At 37.8% G+C, this 15,090-nt stretch overlaps 1 protein-coding gene across 1 annotated transcript in view; it reads left to right on the plus strand.

Annotated features, from left to right (window-relative positions):
• LOC137239628 (uncharacterized) overlaps positions 1–15,090 on the plus strand; it is a 548,208-nt gene that overhangs the window by 341,372 nt on the left and 191,746 nt on the right. The gene's annotated exons all lie outside the window — the stretch shown is intronic.

The raw sequence follows: 15,090 nt of genomic DNA on the forward strand, positions 1-15,090 counted from the left end.
CTATAAGATTCATACAAATGAATTAAAAATATTTGTTGAACAACAACGTATATCACTATGCGTCATTTTAGGTGTTTCTATCATGACAAAATTGATTTTTTCCTAAAAGTTAAAATAGAGTATGTGAGTGTACATTAGTATTCTATTGAATAAATAGAACATTTAGTTTATGTAAAAATAGCGTATATGCGTTTACATGATTTTTGAGGAAAATGATTTAATATAAATTTATACTATATTTCTTTGACTGACGTTTTGACCCACTTTGTGGAACTAGAATTTGACAAAATTTTGACCACATATAAAATCGACGATGGAGAATCCAAAAATTCAATAAAAAAATAATAGCCTATGAGCACATAGGCTATTGTTATACTAAGGGGACGATATGTTATTCATTGAGATGACCACCGTGGTATAGAGGTAATGTATTGTCTTCTTACACCGAGGACCCAGATGCAAGTCACGGCATAAGCAACATCAAATGTAGTTATGAGTGGGAGCGGCCGTATGAGCTGAGGCTTGCTGAGTAGCAGAGCTGCTGGAAGGTAGTGGGGGAGGGGGGGGGGGGGGGCGCTAAGGCGCAGACTACGGGACGCCCTTGGGCGTGAACAGCAAGGAGCCACAAAGGATTTGTAAAAGTAACGAAGACGTCTGGTTTTGGGATCTAGCCCAGAACAACCTGTCCGATGCAACCATCCCTTGCACGTGACACACTGACAAGAGTATGACCGTCCTAAAAAGATGCTTTTCCGGCAGACGCAGCAAAACCATTTCTCCGGACCGAGGTCAGGAGACGGACCCGGATTGGGTTCGATACCTTCCCGGAGCAGGAGAATATGGCACAGTCCCACTACGAGGAGCTGCTGGGAGAATGACAATTTGTGGGAGGGACACAACAAATTAAATGGAGTTATAATGAAATGACAGTCCTTGGTCGGGAAAAATCCCGAATCGCTCCGGTACATAGAACCGACTGCCTTGGGAAGTCTAATTTGTCATCCTCCCAGCAGCTCCTCGCAGCGGGACTGCGCCATATTCTCCTGCTCCGGGAAGGTATCGAACCCAATCCGGGTCCGTCTCCTGACCTCGGTCCGGAGAAATGGTTTTGCTGCGTCTGCCGGAAAAGCATCTTTTTAGGACGGTCATACTCTTGTCAGTGTGTCACGTGCAAGGGATGGTTGCATCGGACAGGTTGTTCTGGGCTAGATCCCAAAACCAGACGTCTTCGTTACTTTTACAAATCCTTTGTGGCTCCTTGCTGTTCACGCCCAAGGGCGTCCCGTAGTCTGCGCCTTAACAGTGACACATATAATCAAAATAACAGTTTTTTATTTGAAGCTTTCACAGGTTCTGTGGTTCTAGCAATTATTAAAAATTTAAACAACTCCAATTCTTGTGGGTATGACGGCATTTTAAATAAACTACTTAAGACCACAGCACTTAATTTAGTGGATATTTTTAAATATATTTTTAACAACAGTATATGCTCAGGAACTTTTCCGGACCTGCTGAAATGTGTGATAATCGTCCCTTTATTCAAAAAAGGTAACACAAAAGATAAAAACAATTACAGGCCGATTTCCCTACTGCCGTCTATTTCAAAGGTTTTTGAAAAGGCATTTAAAAATCGTATTTTAAGTTTCCCTGAAAGAAATGCGTTCTTTAGTTCAAAACAGTTTGGGTTCAGGTCCGGACGTTCAACTGAAGATGCCCTTTTAGAATTTTGCTCCTTCATTTACAAACAGCTCGATAGTAAACTAAACAGCGCTACTCTCTTTGTTGACATTACTAAGGCTTTTGATACTGTGGACCATGAAATTTTACTACATAAATTATACTCCGCCGGCTTCCGGGGGTTCGTGCACGAGTGGTTTAAGTCATACTTGTCTAATAGGGTGCAAAAGGTTAAATTACACGGATATCTCAGCAGCAGTAATTCAGTAACGATTGGGGTTCCACAAGGTTCTGTCCTGGGTCCTATTCTCTTCTTAGTTTACGTTAATTCAATCTTTCATTTGCCTTTCGTAGGAAATGCCACTGGTTTTGCTGATGACCTTGCGATTGCGTATGGCTCAAGCAATGCTGTTGACTTAACAGCAAATATAAACTACCACGCTTCTTTATTAAGAACGTGGTTTGCGAAACACAAGCTCGTAATTAGCAGTACAACCAAGCTAATGTTTTTTAGTTTGACCTCGAGGCTACGCCAGATATAAACATAACTTTTCATTCTTCAGGTTGCGGACGTTTTCTCCTACACAAACACTTGTGTCCGGATTTATAAACCAATATTTTTAATTCTCGTGTACCTTGTACTACCAATTGTTTTGTAATTGACACGGTAAATGAATTCCAGTATCTAGGCCTCACCCTAGACAAAAACATGAATTAGTGCAACCACATAACGCATTTAAAACAATATCTGAAATTTTCATTACGCTGCTTCTATCACCTCAGAAGTTACTGCTCAAAAAGCACCCTGAAAACAGTGTACTACTCATTATTTCATTCTAAATTGCTATATGGTTTCATTTGCTGGGGACCTGCTAGCCTAAACAAGATCCAACCTTTATTAATATTGCAAAAGTGTGCTATACGAAAAATATGCAAAGTAAATCGGACGCATCCCTCAAGAGAGCTCTTTAGGAGTTTACAGATTCTTCCAGTAAGAGACCTTTATTATTTCAAAATCTTAAACATTTTTTTATTAGGTGTGGTTACCTGGAAAGCATGACATCGGAAATTTATAGTCTAAGGATAAACTCGCACAGCACCGTAGTACCGTAATAGCAGGTTTTATACTATCTTGTCACGTAAGCTATTTAACGCGCTACCTGCATTGGCACTGCTGTTCAGCAACAGCTGACAGCGATGCCAGTTGCACTCAGTGGTGTGTTCAATGCGTAAAGACTGGGTAACGCAGTGCGGTTATACCACCCTTCCTTAGAAAAAAGAAGAATCTGACAAGTTGATCAGATTTGTCATATTCTTCTTGTTCCTATGACATAAATTGTTTTGATTGAATGAATGTATGATATTAGGGCGTTCCTCCCCTTTTTTTTCCATTCGTTCAATCAGAACAATTTTTTTTTCTTTTTACTTATGAAATTTTGTTTATATTATAATATGAATTCAATTACTTATGTGTAAATTGTTTTCTAATTTCTATTGCATTAAATTAATGTATTTTATATATTTATTACAAATAGTGCGTGCATATTAATATTTGGTTTTATTTGCATGCCAATTGAAATTTTTGTTTTCGTATATTAATATAAATTTTAATTTGAGATTTCATGCTTCAATAACAGAGTAATGAAAATTTAAAATTAGTTGCATGTTTGTAAATTTATATGAAACAAAATTTTAGTTTACCTTATTGATTCGGTTTTTGTGAACGGTTTTTTCCTTTCTATTTATTTCATCTAAAACCGTGACATTAACTCCATCAATTTTTGTGACTTTATATGGTTCTTTCTAGGTTCTTTTTGTACTACTACTTTATCGTTTATATTAATATAGATCCTTATTTTTAATTTTATGTTTTGTAGTCTATATTTTACTTCGTTTGCATAATTTTCAACATTGTAAATTGGATCGATTTATTCCTTTTCAACTTCATTTGGTAAGGTAACATTTCTACCGAATACTAATTCGTATGGAGTAAATCCATTATCAAAAACTGTACTAGCATTATGCAAAAATGTAAAATATTTCAAATAAACGTCCCATTCGGGGAAGTTATCATTTGGAAAAGTTCGTAAATATTCATTAAACACCCGGTGATTTCTTTCAATTGTACCTAGGGTTTTATGGTGGTAAGCTGTAGAGAAATTATATTCGATTTTTAGGAGTTTAGTTAATTCAGTCGCACATAATGGTAACCGCGAACCTGTTCCCATTCATTATTCGATTCAGGCAATGGTCCTATTGTATCTATAAATAACTACGACATCGTAAGGTTTACGGGGTGTTCTTATTATTTCTTTATTTTGTTCCGATTTGCTAAAGGCTTTTGGAGCAAAACAAATATGCAAGTCGTTATCATTACGATTTTGACTCAGTATCGCACCACAACTCAACTTTAAAGCATCTACCGTAATTAAAAATTCTTTGGTGAAATCTGGATATTGTAATAGTTTTGGAAAAATCAGACTTTTTCTTAGTTTATCGAAAGCTAAGTCACATGCCGTATCCCAATTAAATTCAACTTTTTTCTCTCAAACGATTCAATGGAGCTGCTAAAGAAGCGAAATTTGGAATAAATCTCCTATAATAATTTGCAAATGCCACGAATCTTCGGACAGTATCTTTATCACGTGGCTTAGGATACCTTCTAATTGCTTCAATTTTTGAATCGTCTGGTAGCAACCCATTTGCTGAGCATTTATGCCCTAAGAAAGTTACTTCAGGTCGAAGAAAATTAAATTTGTTTGGGTTAAGTCTCAAGTTGAATCTCCTACAGGTCTCGAAAACTTTTTTTATATTAGTGAGATGATGTGCTTCTCTACATCCAATTACTATTATATCGTCCACATACATAAAGACTTGGTTGGGTGAAATACCAGAAAATGCAATTGACATCATTCTTGAAAATGAGTTTGGAGCTACGTTTAAACCAAATGGTAAGACCTTCCATTGAAAATCTCCGCGATCAGTACTAAAAGATGTTATCCTCTTGAATCTTTGTGAAGTGGAATTTGGTGAAAACCCGAAAAAAGATCTAAAGTAGAAAAGAATTTCGCACGGCCAAGGTTATCCAAGATATCGTCTACACGTGCCAAAGGAAATTTATCGGCAATTAACTTTTTATTTACAGCCCCAAAGTCACGGCACATTCTATACGATTTTTGGTTATTTAGGTCTTTTTTCGGTACCAAAATCAAGGGACTGTTATAATTCGAACAACTATTTTCGATCAGATCGTTTTCCAATAATTTATTTCTTCGCGCTGAGAGTACGGTAGGCGGTAATTTTTAATGTATACTGGGGTCGTATCGTTTAAACTTAGTTTTTGTTCATAAAAATTGTTTATTGTCATTTTATCATTGTCTAGCGCAAAAATATCGGAATATTGTAAGCATAAGTTAATTAGCTTATTTTCAGCATAATTAGGTATTTGTTTTTCTAAAATGATTTTAAGTTCTTTAATACGACTATCTTGTTTTACTGGTTTATTGATTTTATAAACGTGATAATTAGAAAGTTTTTCGGCTTGAATGTTGCAGTCGTTTACGTATTTTACGCTACTTGTGGTGTTTATTACTTGTATGATCGGATTATTAGTATCAACTATACATTTCGCTGTGAAAACACCGTCAGAAATCTCTTGAGAATCCACGAAAAGTGGTTCTGAGTCTTTTCCCAAGGCGAACATTCTATAAACTTCGCAACGAGGTGGTATAACACATTCCATTCCTTGATGGATGGGAAGTGCGATCTTTTCTTAGCCTATCCAGAAGGAAATGCAATTTGTTGCATATCTGATATCGCATTTATTTGATTTTAGGAAATCCTTACCAAGTATTCCATCTGATGGAAGTTGAAATCATTGTCTGCATCGTGCAACGTATGTTTGATATAAAAATTAGAAAAGTGTAAGTTAGTTGTAAAAGTACCTAATGTAGAACTGTATCTGTAGTTACTCCAGTAATATTAATTGTATCATTGTTATTAATTGACAAATTTTTATTGAGAAAAGAAATTTTCTTTAACGAAATATCGGCTTGTGTATCGACTAGAAATGTAAAAATTTGTTATTTATTTGTATAAAATCGGAATAATTTAAGTTAAGACAATAAACGTTTTTAGAAGGAGAACTGTGAGCTGAATCAGTTAGTAATTTGTCTCGTCCTCCCTCAGTGTTCGCTCCTGAGGGGCTTCCCTGTTTAAAGTCCGGACACTTGCATTTCTACCTCTATTATTGGAAGTGTTACAACCGTTATTAATGCTAGTACGACTATTGCTGCTATTATTATTATTATTAGACTGATGCCGATTTCCGCCTCCGGAACGGAAATTTTGCCTTTGATTGCCGCCATTGAAGTTGTTGTCATAGTTACTGTTACTAAAAGATGGTCTATTTTGTCTATAACTGTTAAAGTTTTGACTTTGATTTTGGAAATTTCGACCTCGGTTATTACTTTGAAAATTTCTGAAAATGTATTGTTCCGCGCCCTAAATGCTAAAAATTTGCGTTCTTTTATTTCCTTTGATTGCTCCACAATCAGTCTAGCTACTACGTGCTTGGAATCAGAAAAATTGGTTGAAGCGAGGATTGCTTTGACTAAACTTGTTTTTGCGTTCAATCGGAAAAGGTTAACTGTTTGCTCGATGGCCATTTCTTGGGCTTTGGCCTGAGTAATCCCTTCGATAATGAGCGAACGCTCTAGAGAATCAGACAATTCCTCGACGCGTTTTGCGAGGAGGGTGGAGCCGTGTGTAGAAGTCCACGAAAGTGGGGAAAGCTTCTGACCGCCATTCACCTGGGAATGGCCAGAGCGATTCTTTTGCATGCGGTTCAAGCAGCTCACTACTGCCGGTCGCTTGCGGCCAAGTATCCTCTGGGTAGCCGCTAAACATCCGTTTAGCGGTGAGCTAATGTGAGAAGGCGGCAACCTGGCTAGGCCACTCTGTCATAATCGGTTTAAGGGCTAGCCGGGGGAGATCTCATCGGCAGCGTCTGTACACCTCAAGGTGCGGCTGCAAGCGGGCCTCTGTCTTGGTGCAAGCGGCTCGCTATATAAACGTGGAAGTAATATTTTCACCCCCGCTGAGCGGGTTGTGCGCTGGGCTTGGGACCCGCCACGTAAAACCATACTCCAATGAAATATAACAACAAGCCTCTGATAAATACACTCTTTATTGATGACGACCATGGCAAACGTTTGAAGGACAATGAATTGAGGGCATGCACCTGGAACGTCCGCTCCCTGAATGGGATTGGTGCAGATGCCCGGCTGGTTGATGTCCTCGTCGACATCACCGCCATCCAAGAAATGCGTTGGACGAAGCAAGGAAGAAAGAAGATCAAAAATTGTGACATCTATTGGAGCGGCCATACGAATAAGCACAGTTTCGGCGTCGGATTCGTGGTGGGAGAGAGACTTTGTGCTGGCGTTCACGCCTTTGGACGAGCGTCTCGGTGCTATCCGAATAAAAGCAAACATTTTTAACATATCATTCTTCTGCGCCCATGCGCCGACAGAGGAGAAAGACGATGAGGTGAAAGACACTTTTTATGAACAATTAGAACGCACGTACGAGCGCTGCCCCCGTCATGATATAAAAGTCGTGCTTGGCGACTTTAACGCCAGGGTGGGCAAAGAAGGTGTTTTTGGCCCTACAGTCGGAAAGTTCAGCCTACACAATGAAACTTCTCCTAACGGGCTGAGGCTGATTGACTTTGCCGGTGCTCGAAACATGGTCATATCCAGCACGAGGTATCATGCATAAAAAGATACATCAAGCTACATGGCTGTCTCCTGATCGAAATACTCGCAATCAGATCGATCACGTTATGATAGACGGACGGCATGCCTCCTGTGTTTTAGATGTGCGCACGATCCGAGGACCTAACATCGACTCGGACCATTATCTCGTTGCAGCCAAAATACGCACCCGCCTCAACGCGGCTAAAACCAAGGAACAAAAAACTCAAGGAAAGGTAGACGTCGAAAAGCTTCAATCACAACAGACTGCCAATGATTTCGCAACTCGACTCTCACACCTGCTCTCTGAGAGCACAACTCATCCTGAAGGAATACAGGAGCAGTGGGAGCATATCTCCAAAGCACTTCGTACTGCCGCCGGGAAAAAAATTGGTTACCGGCGGCCACGAAAAAACAACTGGTACGATGAAGAATACCGCGTTGCAACCGAAAGAAAGGACGCTGCCTACAGGGCTACGTTAAAAGCGAGCGCGACAAGAGGAGTGTGTGAACGCTATCGTGAGTTGAAAAAGGAAGCGAGACGCCTTTTCAGGAAGAAAAAAGCAGAAGCAGAAAGGCGTGAGTGCGAGGAGCTTGAGCTGCTAGCCACCAGGAATAACGCCCGAAAATTTTACCAAAAAATACGGCGACAGACGGAAGGTTTTAAGACCGGGGTAAACTCCTGTAGGAACGAAAACTGCGACCTTGTAACTGATGTCCAGAGAGTGCTTAGATTATGGAGGGAACACTCCTCTGCTCTCATAAATGGAGGCAGCAATTCACCGCGCAGATATGAAGAACCCGAACCCGCAATCGATGATGATGGAATATATGTTCTCCCGCCCGATTGACGTAGTTAGAACAGCAATAACCAGATTGAAAAACAATAAGGCCGTGGGCGCTGATGGATTGCCTGCCGAGCTATTCAAGTACGGCGGCGAGGAGTTGGTAAGGCGCATGCAGCAGCTTCTTAGCAAAATATGGGCGGAAGAGTACATGCCCGACGGTTAGAATCTAAGTGTTCTTTGCCCAGTGCACAAGAAGGGGGATACTGCAAAATGCACCAACTATCGTGGAATCAGCCTTCTTAATATCGCATATAAGGTCCTTTCAAGTGTATTGTGCGAAAGATTGAAGCCCACCGTGAACCGGCTGATGGGACCTTATCAGTGCGGCTTCAGACAATGCGCCAAATCTTGGAAAAAAACCGTCAAAAGAGAATCGACACACATTACCTCTTCGTCGAATTTAAAGCCGCCTTCGACAGCACGAAAAGGAGCTGCCCACATTCCGCTATGTCTGAATTTGGTTTCCCCGCAAAACTTATACGGCTATGCAAAATGACGCTGAGCAACACCATCAGCTCAGTCAGAATTGAGAAGGACCTCTCCGAGCCGTTCGAAACTAAACGAGGTTTCAGACAGGGTGACCCCCTATCGTGCGATTTCTTTAATTTGATGCTGGAGAAAATTATACTAGCTGCAGAACTTAACCGCACTGGAACAATATACTATAAAAGCGTGCAATTACTGGCATATGTTGATGACATTGATATCATCGGCCTAAACACCCGCGCTGTTAGTTCTGCTTACTCCAAACTGGAAAAAGAAGCGGTAAAGATGGGTTTGATGGTGAATGAGGACAAAACGAAGTACCTGCTGTCATCGAGCAAAGAGACAGCGCATACGCGCCTTGGCAACCACGCTACTGTTGGCAGCCATAATTTGGAAATAGTAAAAGACTTCGTTTATTTGGGAACCACCATCAACACTACCAACAACATCAGCACTGAAATCCAGCGAAGAATCAAACTTTGGACTTCGTAGGCAATTCAAGAGTAAAGTCCTCTCTCGGCGAACGAAAATCATACTCTACAAGTCACTTATCGTACCCGTCCTGCTATATGATGCAGAAGCATGGACCATGTCAACAGCGGATGAAGCGGCTTTGGGAGTGTTCGAGAGAAAAGTTCTTCGAAAGATTTATGGACCTCTACGCGTTGGCGATGGCGAGTACCGAAGAAGATTTAATGATGAGCTGTACGAGCTGTACGCAGACATCAACATAGTCCAGCGAATTAAAACGCAGCGGCTGCGCTGGCTAGGCCATGTTATGCGAATGAAAGATGATGATCCGGCCAAGAAAGTGTTTCTATCTATCTACTTCGCTTGCTGTTCCGTTATCTTTGGTCGTACGGTGGTTTGCCGTGATTGATGTGGCGTGGCTAGTGCTGTTTTTTTTCCACCAATTTTTGGTACAGTTTTTCAAAAGTATATTTGAGGTTTTGTTGTATTTAATGTATTATCTCTGTTTTCCATTAATTTCTTTATTATTAGCTCAAAAATTTCTTATTATTTCCGTCTTTTAATTAGTTTCCGTATTATACGCATTTATATTCTTTACTAGTCTTTCAACTAATAATTTTCCCACTAGCCACCACTAAACCACCAACACCGCTACCCTGCCATATATTTTAAATTTTGTAATTTTTGTAGTTGATTTAAATGTTTGTATTTTCTTATAATTTTTTGATTTTGTACTTTATTTTATAGAAATTTTTTTTTTAATATTTTGTAGTTTTTTTTGTAAGTGTGGGTTTTTTTTATATTTTTGTATATTTTTTTTGTAGATTTTTGCATTTTTATAGTTTTTTTGGAGTTTTATTTGATTTTATGATATTTTTTGTAGGTTTAAAATTTTTTTTTATGTATATTTTAAGCTACGCAGATCTATTGTGTTGGGTGCAAATAAAAACAAAGATTATTCCACCTTTCAGCTCGACGTTTCGCCAAATTTCCTTGGCATCTTCAGGAGCGTGACACTGTATTTATTTAACAAAACAGAGAAACAACAAAGAACACAATCAGATACATATAGATTAAAAATTTAAAATATTGCAAATAAATATTGATTGCACAAAAAATTTTTTTTCCTTATTTACAATGATGTAAAATTAAAGAAAAACACAATTTTCACTAAACCATTTAAACATTTAAAAACATTTGAATATTAAAAAATGTTAATGAAGTAGAAAAAATCGATACCACCTACTTGCGGTAAACTTGTCATACTAAAAACTAAATTACAAACATAATAGGTACGCGGCGGCGATATTGTCTGTATCTTCTTTTTTGTTTATTGTGTTTCCTCTTTTTTGCAAAATTCTTAGGCTATCTAAGGTGTAACGTGCTTTTTCTCTCCTTTCGGTGTCTATTATTTTTATGTTTCCAAAATCAGCTGTGTGTTTATTTTCTATTGCATGCTGTGCCAAAGCTGTGCTTTGTTTTTGTTTACGTATGTCTGTTTCGTGCTCAGCTACCCGCGTGCCGAGCGCCCGCTTTGTGGTCCCAATGTAGACCTTATTGCAGCTATCTTCTTTATTCCCTTTACATTGAATTTCGTAAACTACATTGCTACGTTGTTGGAGATCTATGGGTGTTTTTGTTTTTGTAAAGCACGTTGCCAAAGTGCAGTTTGACCTGTATGCTAGTGTAGTGTTTGTGTTTAATGTTTTTGTCAAGTCATGTGTGAAATTTTCTGTGAGCCTAGGAATGTAAGTGACACTGAAGTATCGCTTTGTCTGGTTATTTGTATCTGAAGACTGTGTTTCTTGGGCTATATTTTCTATTTCCATTTCTTTCTGATTTATTAAATTTGGTATGATATGGTCCGGATAATTATTCTTTTTAAGCGTCAATTTAATTTTTAGATAATATTTTGTCTATAAAATTCTTCGCCGTATTTATTTTGTATTTGAAAGGCTGTGAGGATATAAAGTTTATGAGGCGCCCAGAAGAGGTTGGTTTCGAGAACCAATCCAATATTAGTTTGTTATTGAGCCTGTGTATACGTGTGTCTAAAAAGGGGATGTTGTTGTTTTCTTCTTTTTCGATCGTAAATTTTAGTCGATTATGATATTTATTTAAAACATCTAATATTGTATTTGTGTCTTTTCTTGGGATGATGGCGAAAATATCATCTACATATTTGACTAGGAACTTTATTTGCATGTTGTGTTGTTTTTGCAATTCAATAAAAGTGTGTGAAAGCACGTCATCCATTATTATGTCGGCAATGGTTGGGGAAAGGGGGGTGCCCATATGTTTGTGTATGTATGTTGTTGTTGTGCACGAAGTAATTGTTTTCTTTTAAGCAGAACTCTAAAATATTGTGAAACTTGCTCTTAGGTATATTCGTATATTCTTTTATTTCATCCCATTTTTGCATTATTATTTTCGAGGCCATATTTGTTGGTATATTAGTGAATAACGAGACGACATCAAACGATACTAACAATTCATCATCAAATATAGTTAAATTTTGCAGTCTTTCTTTTAACTCAAAGGAGTTTTTAATGTTATATTCGGTGGAAATCAACGACTTAAGAATTGTTCCTATGTATTTGGACAAGTGATAACGTGGAACATTGATAGACGAGACAATCGGACGTAAGGGGCACTCTGGCTTATGGATTTTTGGCAGTCCATATAAACGAGGTGCTGTAGCTGCTGTGCTAGTTAATTGTTGTTTATCTTTTAAGCTTATGTGCTTTCCTTTGAATAGTTCGAGTATTATATTGTTGTTTTTCCTTTGAAGTGTGGATGTTGGGTCAGCTCGTATCGCTTTATAGGTATTCTTGTCTCCTAGTATTTTTTCAATTTTCGTGTTGTAGTCCGCTTTATATAGAACGACTGTTTTGTTCCCCTTGTCCGCGTCTGTTACGATTATGTCATCTTTGTGAAGTTTTAGAAAAGCTTTTGTTTTTTTGTAAGTCTCTAGTACAAATTTCTCTACGGAATTATGTTTAATATTGCGCCTAAATTGAAGAATTCTGCTGCACAATTTGTTTCTTGCTATTTCTTTTTCATTCTCAGTTTCTAATGTTTCAAACACTTGTTCCATTTCTGCTATTGTGTGTATAGGTGAGAAATTATTGTTTGTTGTAGGGACTGTAAATTTTTTGCCTAAAGACAACAACCACTTCACATCTTCGGGAAAATCTATGTTTGTAGTGTTGACAAACCATTCGCTGTTAATGTTGATTCCCAGTTTTCGTATTTGCTCGTGCTTAAGTTGGTTAGTCTTAGAGGATAGTGTCGCTGCTTTCTGTTCTCCTATCTTTTTGCTGAGACAGTTTTGCTTGACTATAACTGCATTGAATTCTTCCTCACTAAGAGCTTTACGTATTTGTTTTTGAGTGTGGTATATTGTATCTTTGGTGGTTTTTATGTGGCCGCCAACCATTGCCGACATAATAATGGATGACGTGCTTTCACACACTTTTATTGAATTGCAAAAACAACGCAACATGCAAATAAAGTTCCTAGTCAAATATGTAGATGATATTTTCGCCATCATCCCAAGAAAAGACACAAATACAATATTAGATGTTTTAAATAAATATCATAATCGACTAAAATTTACGATCGAAAAAGAAGAAAACAACAACATCCTCCTTTTTAGACACACGTATACACAGGCTCAATAACAAACTAATATTGGATTGGTTCTCGAAACCAACCTCTTCTGGGCGCCTCATAAACTTTATATCCTCACAGCCTTTCAAATACAAAATAAATACGGCGAAGAATTTTATAGACAAAATATTATCTAAAAATTAAATTGACGCTTAAAAAGAATAGTTATCCGGACCATATCATACCAAATTTAATAAATCAGAAAGAAATGGAAATAGAAAATATAGCCCAAATGTAAAGGGAATAAAGAAGATAGCTGCAATAAGGTCTACATTGGGACCACAAAGCGGGCGCTCGGCACGCGGGTAGCTGAGCACGAAACAGACATACGTAAACAAAAACAAAGCACAGCTTTGGCACAGCATGCAATAGAAAATAAACACACAGCTGATTTTGGAAACATAAAAATAATAGACACTGAAAGGAGAGAAAAAGCACGTTACACTTTAGAAAGCCTAAGAATTTTGCAAAAAAGAGGAAACACAATAAACAAAAAAGAAGATACAGACAATATCGCCGCCGCGTACCTATTATGTTTGTAATTTAGTTTTTAGTATGACAAGTTTACCGCAAGTAGGTGGTATCGATTTTTTCTACTTCATTAACTTTCCGCAATTTTTTAATATTCAAATGTTTTTAAATGTTTAAATGGTTTAGTGAAAATTGTGTTTTTCTTTAATTTTCCATCATTGTAAGTAAGGAAAAAAAATTTTTTTGTCCAATCAATATTTATTTGCAATATTTTAAATTTTTAATCTATATGTATCTGATTGTGTTCTTTATTGTTTCTTTGTTTTATTAAATAAATACAGTGTCACGCTCCTGAAGATGCCAAGGAAATTTGGCGAAACGTCGAGCTGAAAGGTGGAATAATCTTTGCTTTTATTTGCACCCAACACAATAGATCTGCGTAGCTTAAAATATGCATATATATTATTCAAACAGATCGGAAGAAAATTATATTTAAACATTTTTTTTTGTTAATTAAATTTTAATTCTTCCGCAAAATTTTTTATTTGTTTAATTCATTTTTGTTGAAAGAAAACTTAAATATTGAATGTGTAAAATACCCTTTCTTAACATGTACCTATTATTGACAGATGTCACATGTAAACACAGCCAACATTACTATGAATAAAGTCTTACCACTTCCGCTTAACTTGTAACCAAGAATACACGCTGTTTGCTAGAAGTATCTGCCAGAGCAGTTACCACGCTAACAGGTTATGGGCCTTTGCTACGCAAGTTTATTCTAAGCCATCCTTCGATTTATTCGGTTGAAAAAGTTCTGGCGAGTTATTTTAATTCGAGAACAAAATGATGTCGAACGTATTTTCTGTGTCCGTAGAGCGACTTCGAGGTCGTGAAAATTTTGACGTCTGGAAAAGCCAGGCGAAATCATATTTGGTGATTAAGGGTCACTGGAAAATGGTCGAAAAAGGTTTGCCTGGAAGTGCAACAGATGCCGATCGTGATGCTAATGAAAAAGCATTGGCTGAAATCACGATGTTGGTCGAACCAAATAATTTTGGACATTTTGCCGATGCACTCATGGAAGCCTATGAAGACAAAGGATTGACGCGAAAGGTTGAACTCCTAAAACAGTTGGTACAACTCAAGCTGTCGGATTGTGAATCTATGCAAGAGTATGTAAATTCAATGATTATGACTGCTTTTAAGGTTAGAAACGCAGGTCTGAAAATCGATGACGAGCTGACTGCATCGCTTATGCTAGCTGGCCTGCCAAATGAGTTCCAAGCAGTAGTACTTGCCGTTGAAAACTCAAAGAAAACGCTGACTCTAGACGCTGTGAAAAATCTACTTTTGCAAGATGCGAAATTTGATGCAAAGCAAGGCGTTGAGAATGCCTTGGACACCAAATCGTCATTCGTGCAAACAATTAGGGAACATAAGCCGAAACTGCCGTAAGAGAACAGCAAGGGACGAAAAATGTAAAGAAAACACTCAAAAAAGTCAAGTTTTATTTGCTTCATCGCTTTATGCGAACATTCACAATAATGAAGACTGGTATGTAGACTCCGGCTGTTCTCAACATATGGTGAAAAGTAAAGAATTGATGACAAATCAGAAAAGTGTAAAAAACAAGAGTGTAGCGAATAATAGCAAAATCGCTGTTGAATGTACAGGCGATGTGCAGATTTATTTACCTGTTAAAAATC

The sequence above is a fragment of the Eurosta solidaginis genome, chromosome 1, assembly GCF_040869045.1.
Source record: "Eurosta solidaginis isolate ZX-2024a chromosome 1, ASM4086904v1, whole genome shotgun sequence".
Lineage (NCBI taxonomy): Eukaryota > Metazoa > Arthropoda > Insecta > Diptera > Tephritidae > Eurosta > Eurosta solidaginis.